Raw genomic sequence first — 11,557 nt, forward strand, 5'->3', positions numbered from 1 at the left:
TTTCATATAAAGTTAAACCATTGTGTATATATACACAATGATACTTATGATACAAGATACTATGATTGGTTTCCCCAATGATAAATTTTTCATATGGAAAAGTTATAAACAGAGGATGAGTTAATGTTATCATATTGAGCTGGCAATTATTTTAAGGCTATTTTTTGTTCGAATTTGTTTCCAATTATACAGAACAGTTTCCAGAAATAATACTTGTGGAAAACTACGGTCCATAACTAATTGCATATAAATGAATATATTTGAGTACTGTCACATTCTCATCAGGTACAATGCAGTGTAACATAACTTACCAGTTCCCTAATAACTTTCTGATTTTATAAAGAAATATTGTGTGCATGACCTTGAAATAACAATCAAGGACAATATGCTTATAGGAGAGGAATGAAAGTATATGAATTAAGTGGTAGATTGGATGTCCATAACTCATTTACACAATTTAGTGCTTAGTCAGAATAGCTACATTTATTCTAAAGAAATAGCATTTATATTTCACTTTTAATAATGTTCAAAGATATCCTTCAAAGGTGTAGAAAAGTGAAACAGAGCAAAAAACTTTAAAGGATTTAATTAGAAATTCTCTACAACATGTATACATACGTGACATAATAAAATTGATTTCCTTGTGCTTTCAAAGTTGCCCACATTTTTTTTTTCTGAACACTTCGACTTTGTACTTTATAACCTGCCAGTTTAAAGGTTTTGAACCAAGTCTTAACATCTGTGCAAATTTCAGAAGCATATATTTAAATATAGCCTAGTTATTTCTGATAGCTTGGGAGGAGATATGGGGATATATGTATATGTATAGCTGATTCACTTTATTATTAAGCAGAAACTAACACACCATTGTAAAGCAATTATACTCCAATAAAGATGTTAAAAAATAAATAAATAAATATAATTGGACTCTGAATAGAAAATTGGACAAGCTCAGTACAGTCTATGAAAATTATTGTGCAGAAATTAAAGTGAAGTTCTTTTGGTTTGAATATTTTTTGTATTCTAAATCTGTTTGGCTCATGGTTGTAAATTTATTAGCAAAGAATTTTCAATTCAGCCAACTTAGCATTTTTCTTCAACCTTCCCTATAATTGACAGAAACAATTTTTATAAATATATGCTACAAATTTCTCTGCAATTCAGAATTACTTCAACCAGTTTCTTAAGATCTCCTTCAATCACAGGTATCTGAAAATATAAAGAGCCTTCTAGGTTTCCTTGTTGACCAGTAGTGTTCCAAACCAGAAGAAGAAAAGAGCCTACTGTATATCTAACCAAAAGGTGCCGGAATCTACTCAAATACAAATATCTATATTTTGATAAATTCCAGAGAATCAAAATATCCTAATAGATGTCTGGGAATGTGGATATAAAATGTAACATTTACAGAATTTTAATTTTTATATTGATTAATCTAATTAGTTAATTTTCTATTTCATTGTAGACATTTGCTATTTTCTTTTTATTATTATGAATACTTCCAAGTTGTAAACATCTCTAACAGTCAAGAAAGGGAAAGGGATTTTCTTTATCACCTCAGGGATAAAGACTATTAATATCTCTTATATTTTCTTCCAGAATGTCGTATATGCATACTTGTGTATATGCATAAACACACACACACATTTTCAAATAACTGATAGCATGTATTTTGTACCTTGTTTTTCTTACTTAATTATGTATCTTAGAATATTTTCCAAATCATTAGAAAACTCAGAAGTCATCGTTCTTTATGACAGGTATGTTGAATTCCATTAATGGATATACAGTATTTTTCAGCCAGATATCTGAGTTGTTTGTATTTTTACAGTAATCAATTATGCAATAAATACTCTGCTACACATATATTTGAGCATAACTATGTCTCCAGGATAAAAAGGAAGTCATGATTGAGTAAGAGAGAACCTTTATTTAGTATTTTTGAGGTGCTGCAAAATGTCCCTCCAACGTTTCCCAAGTTATACCCCAAGCCATGGAGTTTGTGCATGTCCATTATCTGTAAAGCCCTAATCTTTTACTTTCTTTTTTTTCAACTTTTTATTTTATATTGGAGTATAGTTGATTAACAATGTTGTGATGGTTTCAGGTGTACAGCAAAGTGATTCAGTTATACATGTACATGTATCCATTCTTCTTCAAATTCTTTTCCCATTTAGATTGTTAACGAAATATTGAGCAAAGTTCCCTGTGTGTGAAGCCCTAATCTTCAGCCCCCCACCCTTTATCTCTTGGTTCTCCTTTCTCCAATTCCTCCCCTCAGTTCACATGTCCCCCAGTCTCCTTAGTCTTCTTTGACACACTGGACACTCTTCTAATTCAAGGCCTTTGCCTCTGATATTCATTCTGTAGTTCCTGAAATTCAGTCAGATTTCCTTTAACTGTTCTTGTAGGTACTAAATTCCTCAGTTCTGTAACTGGCATGAAGGCCACAGCTAATACTTATAACTTCCATTTTACTTTGTTCTCAACCAGAACCTCAACTGGAGGGGTCCTTACTAGAGGGGTGACCCAAATCTAGCTTTTGGAGAGACAGAGTTCTCTATGGACCTGCATTCTTGCTGTTGTCGCTACAAAGATCTATTAATTTTACTGTTGGGCATGGAAGTACAAAGAAGCGCCTCCGGTAACTCTTGACCTCACTATCTAGGAATAACTCAATTTCCCCTTGGTAATGAGGATCATTTATTTCACCTAGTAGGGTAATATCTCTCCTTCCTAATTTGTTTTGTCATGTGATGTCTGTGGTCTTCCCAATGGCGAGGAGTGTAGCCAAGCAGGACCCTATGGGGTCTTCCCAGAATGGACCCCCACCCATGTCCTCCATCTGCCTTTGGTCAGTAGAAAAACTTTAGTCAAAGAATAAATTTAATCAGAGAAGTGAGAAAATGCAGAAAGTAAGAAAAACAGTCAAGCTAGACAAAATATAATAATAATAATGTTTTAGCCATTAAACAAAATCGAGGACCTTTAGCTCTTCCTCCAGGACTATAGATAATATTCTGAGCCAGGTCCTTTGAGCTGTTTTGCAGACACTGAAACCCCCTCCAGGTACGAGAAGTTAACTGCCTGCTGCTCACGAGCACAGAGACCCCAGATCAGCTGGAATCAGAAGGTGGATGATGCCGACTCCCGCTTACCTCCCCACCAGCCAATCAGAAGGATGTCCACGAGCTGACCACGCCCTACTCCTTGAACACTGTAAGACCCCTCACTACCCGCTCCAGGGCGGGACACACAGTCTAGAGGGCATGAGCCCGCTGTGGCCCCCTGTGCCTAGCAAAGCAATCCATCTCTTCTTCTCTACTTCACCCCAAACTCTGTCTCTGAGTGAACAGAGGCTGAATTTCGGCAACAGGAGGCAGTCCCAGCTTACAATTCAATGAAACTTGATTTTCCTCGGCAGAAGTGCTCTTCCCCAGGGACCTAAGATCTCCAAACCAGCAGAACGCAAAGTTGTGGGAGCCAAACTTCTGCAGTTGGATTATTAACTTAATAGCGAGAGAAGTCATTCCATTTTCATGCCTTTTTCTAATACTTGTGTATCCTGGTATAGAAGAGATACTAATTGCTATTTCAAGCATATACTGAACCCTGCAAGACTGAACCCCATGTCCTCAGGGTCTTTTCTGCAACCAGTATCATAGTAGTGTCCTTATTAGGCCATTCGACTGGTCTATTAGTTTAGCTGCTTTTCGGCGATAGCATAATGGTAAGCAAATCCCTTAAATGTGGAATCTGTTGCTGCACTTTTTCTGCTGTGAAATGAGGAAAGCATTAGTAGGCAGAATAATATAACTAAGCGAATAACATATTGCATACGTCCACAAGTATTTCACTAAACTGGCAGCCTTACAGGTTATTTGGTAAATGGGTCTAAATACACATTTAATATGTTATGTGTTGCCTCTGAAATCAAAAGTGGCTCACCAAGCCCTTATTCTTTGGTCCTGGTAGGTGGTGCAAGGTGCAGTGACCCAGCGTTCCCTCAAGAGTGGACAGCTCCATAACAGACAAACCACTGGACTGCCAGAAACATTCCTGGGACTTGAGGCCCCTGAAAATCACTGGGGTTACCTCCCAGTCTATGGCAGGGATGTCGTACCTTGACACCTAAAGCACTTGCCACTTTCTAATCAGCACATGACAACGATAAAATGATCCAGTGTAATGTTATGGGGAATCTGAAGATAAACAAGGTTTCTGCAGATTATGGCATGGCAGGGAGTAGGAGAAATGATGTACCTCCAAGGAAAGACTGAAGGTAAAAGTAAACGCTGTGGCTTATGGTTTTCCTGTGAAAGTTTATGAAGAAAAAGCACTTTCCAGGTAAATACCTAAATATCAGGTGCCAGCAACCTACATCTGGAGGAGCAGCTGAAGATGGAGGCTCTCTGATTAAGTTCAAAATAACCTATAGTTCTGAAAATCCTGTATGATTTCCGCACAGGCAAACAGAGAAGCTAAGTAGTGAGGTGGTAAAGTATTACCACCACTGTAGCTGTCAAGCCTTTGAAGGTGGCACAAATGTGCACATTTCTCCCAGGGATGAAGTCCTGCTTTTACAATGCTAACTTGGTAAGGAAGAGACATTCTAGACCTTCAGTGTATACCTTCATACTAAATGTCCTTATCCCTGGGTCAGAGAACCAACGCAGCCATTCTACCTGCTCCCAGGTATGTCTATTCCAATTATACGTTCAGCCCTGAGGACAGAACTAGAGGAGAAGCCCATTCCAACTGATCCACGGTGATGCAAACTGCGGCCAAGCTTTACCATTTAAACACTGTACACCCCCACGTTAATTCCTGGACCACAGTTTTACTTTGGGTCTTCAAGAATCCGTGCCACTTCAAAGGCAGTGTTCAGTAACACCAAATAAATCAGGGCCTCTCCTTTACCTCAGAACACAACCACTCTAGGAAATGACCTCAGATCATTGCAATTTTTGCTTATGGGATGAAAAGGAACTCAGTTTCTCCTTCAGTGAAGGTTGGTCGGTGAACTGAATGTAAGGTCTTCTGGAAGCATGGTAAGCAATTGAGAATACCTACTTGGGCAACTCAAATTGGGTTTCTGTTCACTTGTCTTGGAGTTGTTTTATATATCTGGTGACATTTTAGTTGACAAATAACCTACTTTGCTCCTACCAACATAGACATCAATTAGCCATAAGTGTGATCTCAGTGAATCAAAGCACCCTAATCACCAGTTTCTCTCTGCTGCCCCTGGCAGCAACCATCACTTCGCCGTAGGAAGTTAAGAGATGATGTTGGCCTTTGCTATCCTGGGATCTTCTTGTCTCTCTTGAAGTCAGAGAGCCTTTACAATTGACAGCATCTCCCACTGTCGTACCCCTGGTCAGAGCAGAGCCAGGGGTGGTACCTCAGAGCATGTCAGGGAGGCTGGTACCACCCCACTAATGATTCCCAAAGCCCTATGAAGGGAATGTTCTCCAGGCCCTCCTGTGAGATATAGTGTGTGAAGTATTTGTGTGGGTCACACATAATAAACCCACTCTGACATTCCTATCCCCTTACGCCTTTGGATTCCATCCTCTACATTACACCAGGAAAAGTTCTGCCATAACAATTTTTTAACCATAGGCCACTGTTGAGTGCAAATTTCAGTCAACCAAACAAGTCATCTGGTAGGGCCATTTGCAGCTGAATGAGCAAACATAGTAAATCCAGAATGCCTGGTAACACATCATAATCCATCAATTCAGCTGAATCTGGTGTTCTATTCAATTCTACCCACTGTTCGTTCCCACACATACTCTTCAGGGTTCTGTTAATATAAATTAGCAAAATATTTGAATTATTTTGATATATTAACCATTTTTTCTTGTATCAGGCTTTTACTTACTCTGCAAGAAAATACTAGGATATAACCCTAGTTATAAGTCTAAGGGAAACAGAGTATTCAGGGTATATGTTGAGGAGAATGGGGATTTCCTTGAAAGGAAATACCCCAGGTGTGATTGACTATGTTTTGCGCAAAGGAGGTATGAATATGCACAAACAAGAAAAGGAAAGCTGCTTCCAACCAAATGTCCTAATTCAAAGATTTAGGGTCAAATTTCTTACTAAAAAAATGCACTAAACTTCATATGGGACTTGATGAGACACTGGATTAAAACTATGTTTTAAGTCTGCAAAGTGTAAAATTACATTAAAAAAAGTGTTCAGTGGGATTAGTCCTGGTGGCTACAAGAAATAAAGAAGCCTTTCATGAATACCACAGATATACCCCAAGTCTCTGACTGCAATTTGAGGTGAGAGTTTGAAGAGCTCATGCTTGACACGTTCCTTCAGGAAGAGCTTCAGTGGCCTGAAAAGAACACATTCCGCACGACCGTCTTTGTAGTCACTGAACTGAACAGTAGCTGCCTGGTTCCCCCCGGGGGGTTGTCTCAGTGAAGACTTCATCCCAGTGTCGGCAAGGGGTGAAAATCAGATTAATCAGAATACACCGTGTGTCATGGACCGCTCACATCCTGTTTCAGATTTGCCAGGGGATCAGCACTGAGTTCAAAGCACAAGGGCAAACCCAAAGAATCTCAAGACGCTGTATTTCAGAGTCTGTTTCCTGGGATGGCACCTGGCACCAATTTCTGTTACTGTCAAGATCCTGTCCCAAAACAAAGCCACACTGGTTGTTTGAACAGAAATATATATATATATATATATAAGAAACTGCTAACCAGGTATAAAATTGTTAACCAGATAACCTGAACAAAAAAACAAAACAAAAAAACCACTAAGTTATCACTTAAAAAAAAAATTCCAGGAAGGCAGATACAACCCCTAGGGTTCCTGGAACAAAGGGAAGAGGACACACATCCAAATGTAGGTGTTTGGCAAAGGGGCTCTCGGAGCTGATCCCAGACCTGACGAGGTGCATCTCTGATCTGGAGCAAGGCGGTGTCTTGGAGAAGGTTCCATAGTTTAGGATGTGATGGGGGGGAAGTGCATGGGGATGGCCTGGTGCTGCAAGATAAAGAAGAGTGTGACGCTAACAGAAAAGAGGGATGCAGGGAGCATACAGGCAGCGCCCAGGAAACAAAACAGGGAAGAGTAAGTTCTTTCCTTCCACAGCCTCGGAGCCCCACTCCAGCGCACCTTCCCGCAGAGCCCAACAGCCAGATGACGGAGAAGAAAGGTCAAGAGGGTCTCAGCACCAAGCAAAACACAGCAAGTCTCATTTGAAAGGAGAGATAATGTCTTTCCTGCCACATCAGGCAGGTAAACTTTTCAGGTATCTCCCACAAGTCCTCCAAATAATCAAAACTTCACGGAAACCTCAACATTTTTTGAAGGTGTGGTCTTCAATTTACTTTCCAAACTATTATTTTAAAACCGAGCTTCCTAAGCTGGGCTTAGTCTGTCCATTTGCACATCTTCCACCCTCACAAGACTCTTAAGAGGGAGGCTCACTAGTAAAACAAGAAAAGGGAATTTATCTACAGGGAGATAAATAAAGCTTTCATTAATACATAGGGATACATCAAGTTCCGGCCAGGAGCTTAATCACTTTAGTTCACTGAAGAGGGAAATTTAATAACATATGAATTGTTAAGTAATTAAAGAGGTAACTACTAGAAGTGGTAAAAGATAATTCTAATAGGACCAGAAGAAGCAAGTACAATAAAGCAAATAATAGTCTAGGCTGAGCAACATGGACAGAAGAGGCAATTCTAGGAGCGCACGGGAGCACACCCCTCCAGGAACTCGCCAGCGGGCTCGGGCAAGCGGGAGTTAGTCCATGGAAGATTCTGGGGAGCAGAGCCCCAGGAGTGAGGAGACAGCTCCCTCCCAGAGACTGTGGAAGCAGTTGCCAGGAGACGGGGGCGGGGCGATACACGTGCAGGACCCTCCCTGGCTATGGCACTGAAGATTTACAGGGTGCGGCTGTGGTATGAGAAACAAAGCAAGGAAGGGTGGATTTAGAGCTGAAAGACAATGAATTCATCACTGCCATATCTGTTTATGTTTAATCTCAAATAAAAAGAAAAGCAATGGAAAATAGGTCCAGAAACCTTGACCGACACATCACTGCAGTGGGTCAAAAATATCTTCATTTGTAATTAATTGTGTTTACTAGTTCATGAAGGAGTCTGAGCTAAAGCACAATACTGTATTTGTTTTACACAAATTCTCAAAGTACTTTCCCCAGCCTAGCCACATCAGCATCAACAGGGAACTTTTGGAAAAGCAAATTCTTAGATCCTACCTCCGACATCCTTCAGTAACTGCCCAGCAACCTGTGTTTAAGCAACTGATACTGGTGATTCTGATGTATCCTAAAGTTTGAGAACCTTTAATCTATACATTGAAAACTGATTTTCACGAACCTTTGACTTTCCATTGTCTTTCCATTTGTCTTTCCATTCTCTGGAATGTCTTATAAGCTTGCACAGATATGATTCAAAAGCAATGTGGGGATTTAATAAAATTATAATTTTATTTGCATTTGCAATTGAGGAGCTATTTACTACATAAAATATCACATTACTTTTCTTCTACATGTACCAGACCAGGAGAGAGAGAGAAAAAGAGAGAGACAGCAAACAAGAAAAAAGAACAAGAGTGTTAACCTTACAGTGGTTACCTAAGTAAGAGATGATAAACATCCCTTTTTTGGAAAAATATTAGAAATGAGTTTTAAAGTTAATGAAATGTTCAGATCAGAAATTATTAAGAACATTTTTGAAAAAGAGATAGCTGTTTTATTATTATCTGATGCAAAAAGATTCACTTTTTGCAACTATCATTAATGACAAGATAAATTAATACACAAAAGGTCAATCAGATAAATACTTCCATTATCTCTCTAATATCACAGCCCTAGAACACTTCCATACTACTCTTTTATATCAATATATTTCTTTTACCAGCACTTTTTGGTGATGGTCAAGACAATATGAAAGGTTGAGTTGTGATTTGGGTTTCCATTAATTTTTATGCACTAGAAATACAAAAAACATACTTTTCTTTTGGAAAATATAATTTTACTGAATGCAAATTTAATGTTTTAAAATAAATCTAATGAGCTATTATTTGCATGCCAGTGATAATATTAAATTTGGCATTTCAGTTAGTATATTATTCAGTTACATCTTTTATTTAGGACCTTTTTTCCCTACGACATTAAATGGCCATCCTTTTTCATAGACTTTCATTTAAAGCATAGGAAGCTAAATTTTAGTATGATTTCTGAATGGCATGTAATCAGTGTAACTTGTAATGGTCTTGACTTAGTATGTAAGGGTCAAATCAAACACGTTATAACCTCCAGGCACTTAAAAGTTAACAGCCTCATAAATATGTCACAGTGACAAAGCACCTAAAAAGTTGATATAAATTTAATATGAAGGGTCACCATTCTCAAATTTTCTTCGAGTATGGGTAAAATTACATTTTTATTAATATCATAACTTTAGATAACCTTAGTGTAGTAGCTAGTTTATATTATAATATATATTATGATATATTATAAACAAATGTATCAAAACAGAAGTACACAATAGAAGCAATTTTAAAATGTTCTTTAAACAGAATGGAGGTTCCTTAAAAAACTAAAAATAGAACTACCATATGATCCAGCAATCCCACTACTGGGCATATACCCTGAGAATACCATAATTCAAAAAGAGTCATGTACCACAATGTTCATTGTAGCTCTATTTACAATAGCCAGGACATGGAAACAACCTAAGTGTCCACTGACAGATGAATGGATAAAGAAGATGTGGCACATATATACAATAGAATATTACTCAGCCATAAAAAGAAACAAAATTGAGTTATTTGTAGTAAGGTGGATGGACCTAGAGTCTGTTATACAGAGTGAAGTAAGTCAGAAAGAGAAAAACAAATACCCTATGCTAACACATACATATGGAATCTAAAAAAAAAAAAATAAAGGTTCTGAAAAACCTAGGGGCAGGACAGGAATAAAGACGCAGATGTAGAGAATGGACTTGAGGCCATGGGGAGGGAGAAGGGTAAGGTGGGACGAAGTGAGAGAGTGGCATGGACATATATACACTACCAAATGTAAAACAGATAGCTAGTGGGAAGCAGCCGCATAGCACAGGGAGGTCAGCTCAGTGCTTTGTGACCACCTAGAGGGGTGGGATAGGGAGGGTGGGAGGGAGATGCAAGAGGGAAGAGATATGGGGATATATGTATATGTATAGCTGATTCACTTCGTTATAAAGAAAAAACTAACACACCATTGTAAAGCAATTATACTCCAATAAAGATGTTAAATAAATAAATAAATAAATAAATTAAATGTTCTTTAAAAAATAATCAAACATTTTGATATCTATGGACATGTACTACCTCAAATAGAGCTAAACATTTTTTTGGGGAAAGTTTTATCCTAGAATCCTGTTACCTTTAAAGATAATCAAATCTTTGGGAAGAAATACCTGAAGGGTTTTGTTATTGAGTCTTAAAAGATGTTTATGGAATTGTAAACAATAGAGAGTACTAAATTTTTGTTCACATCTGTAAAGTTTTGTTTAAAGTCACAATTAACGTTAGGTGGCTACAGTTAGCTGGAAACCACAGGACTTCAAGTCTTCTTTTTTTTCTATCCTTTAAAATGAAACAGAATTGGTAGGAGGGAGAGTTTGCCAGTAGTTTCAAATATTTGATTTACCTGAGGTTCTCGATTAATGATCAACTTTATGGAACTGAGTCAATTAATAAACTTAAATTAAAAATATAGTCTACGGCCATACCACCCTGAACGCGCCCGATCTCGTCTGATCTCGGAAGCTAAGCAGGGTCGGGCCTGGTTAGTACTTGGATGGGAGACCGCCTGGGAATACCGGGTGCTGTAGGCTGGGGCTTCCCTGGTGGCGCAGTGGTTGAGAATCTGCCTGCTAATGCAGGAGACACGGGTTCGAGCCCTGGTCTGGGAAGATCCCACATGCCGCGGAGCAACTAGGCCCGTGAGCCACAACTACTGAGCCTGCGCGTCTGGAGCCTGTGCTCCGCAACAAGAAAGGCCACGACAGTGAAAGGCCCGCGCACCGCGATGAAGAGTGGCCCCCACTTGCCACAACTAGAGAAAGCCCTCGCACAGAAATGAAGACCCAACACAGCCATAAATAAATAAATTTAAAAATTAAAAAAAATTTAAAAAAAAAAAAAAAAAAAAAAAAAAAAAAAAAAAAAATATAGAAATTTATAAAGATAGATTACATTTAATCTGCTTTTAATCTAGACTGGGGCATTTAAAATGAAAATGATTTTGCTGATATCCAACTGAAATACGTTTTAGCATATTTTGAAAGGATTTACTATTACATAATTAACATTAATGCCCCAAAGCTTAGTTCTACCTTTGATGAATAGAAGCCATTTCTTTTCACTCAGATGCTCATAAATTGAAGACCAAGAGTTGTGCCATGGCACCTAAAATTAAACTTCCGTTTATTTTAAAATATGTGTATTTTTAAGTTCTAGCTTAACTTAGAATACCATCACAGACTTAATACCATCACAGACTCTTGGGTGT

General features: G+C 38.3%; 1 non-coding gene across 1 annotated transcript; it reads left to right on the forward strand.

The window, feature by feature from the left end:
- The first annotated feature begins 10,761 nt into the window (after nucleotides 1–10,761).
- On the forward strand, nucleotides 10,762–10,880 carry LOC137771034 (5S ribosomal RNA). Its single transcript, XR_011075259.1, has one exon. It is a non-coding gene; the product is annotated as a 5S ribosomal RNA (ribosomal RNA).
- The last annotated feature ends 677 nt before the right edge of the window (nucleotides 10,881–11,557 follow it).

This window comes from Eschrichtius robustus, chromosome 10 (assembly GCF_028021215.1).
Source record: "Eschrichtius robustus isolate mEscRob2 chromosome 10, mEscRob2.pri, whole genome shotgun sequence".
NCBI lineage: Eukaryota > Metazoa > Chordata > Mammalia > Artiodactyla > Eschrichtiidae > Eschrichtius > Eschrichtius robustus.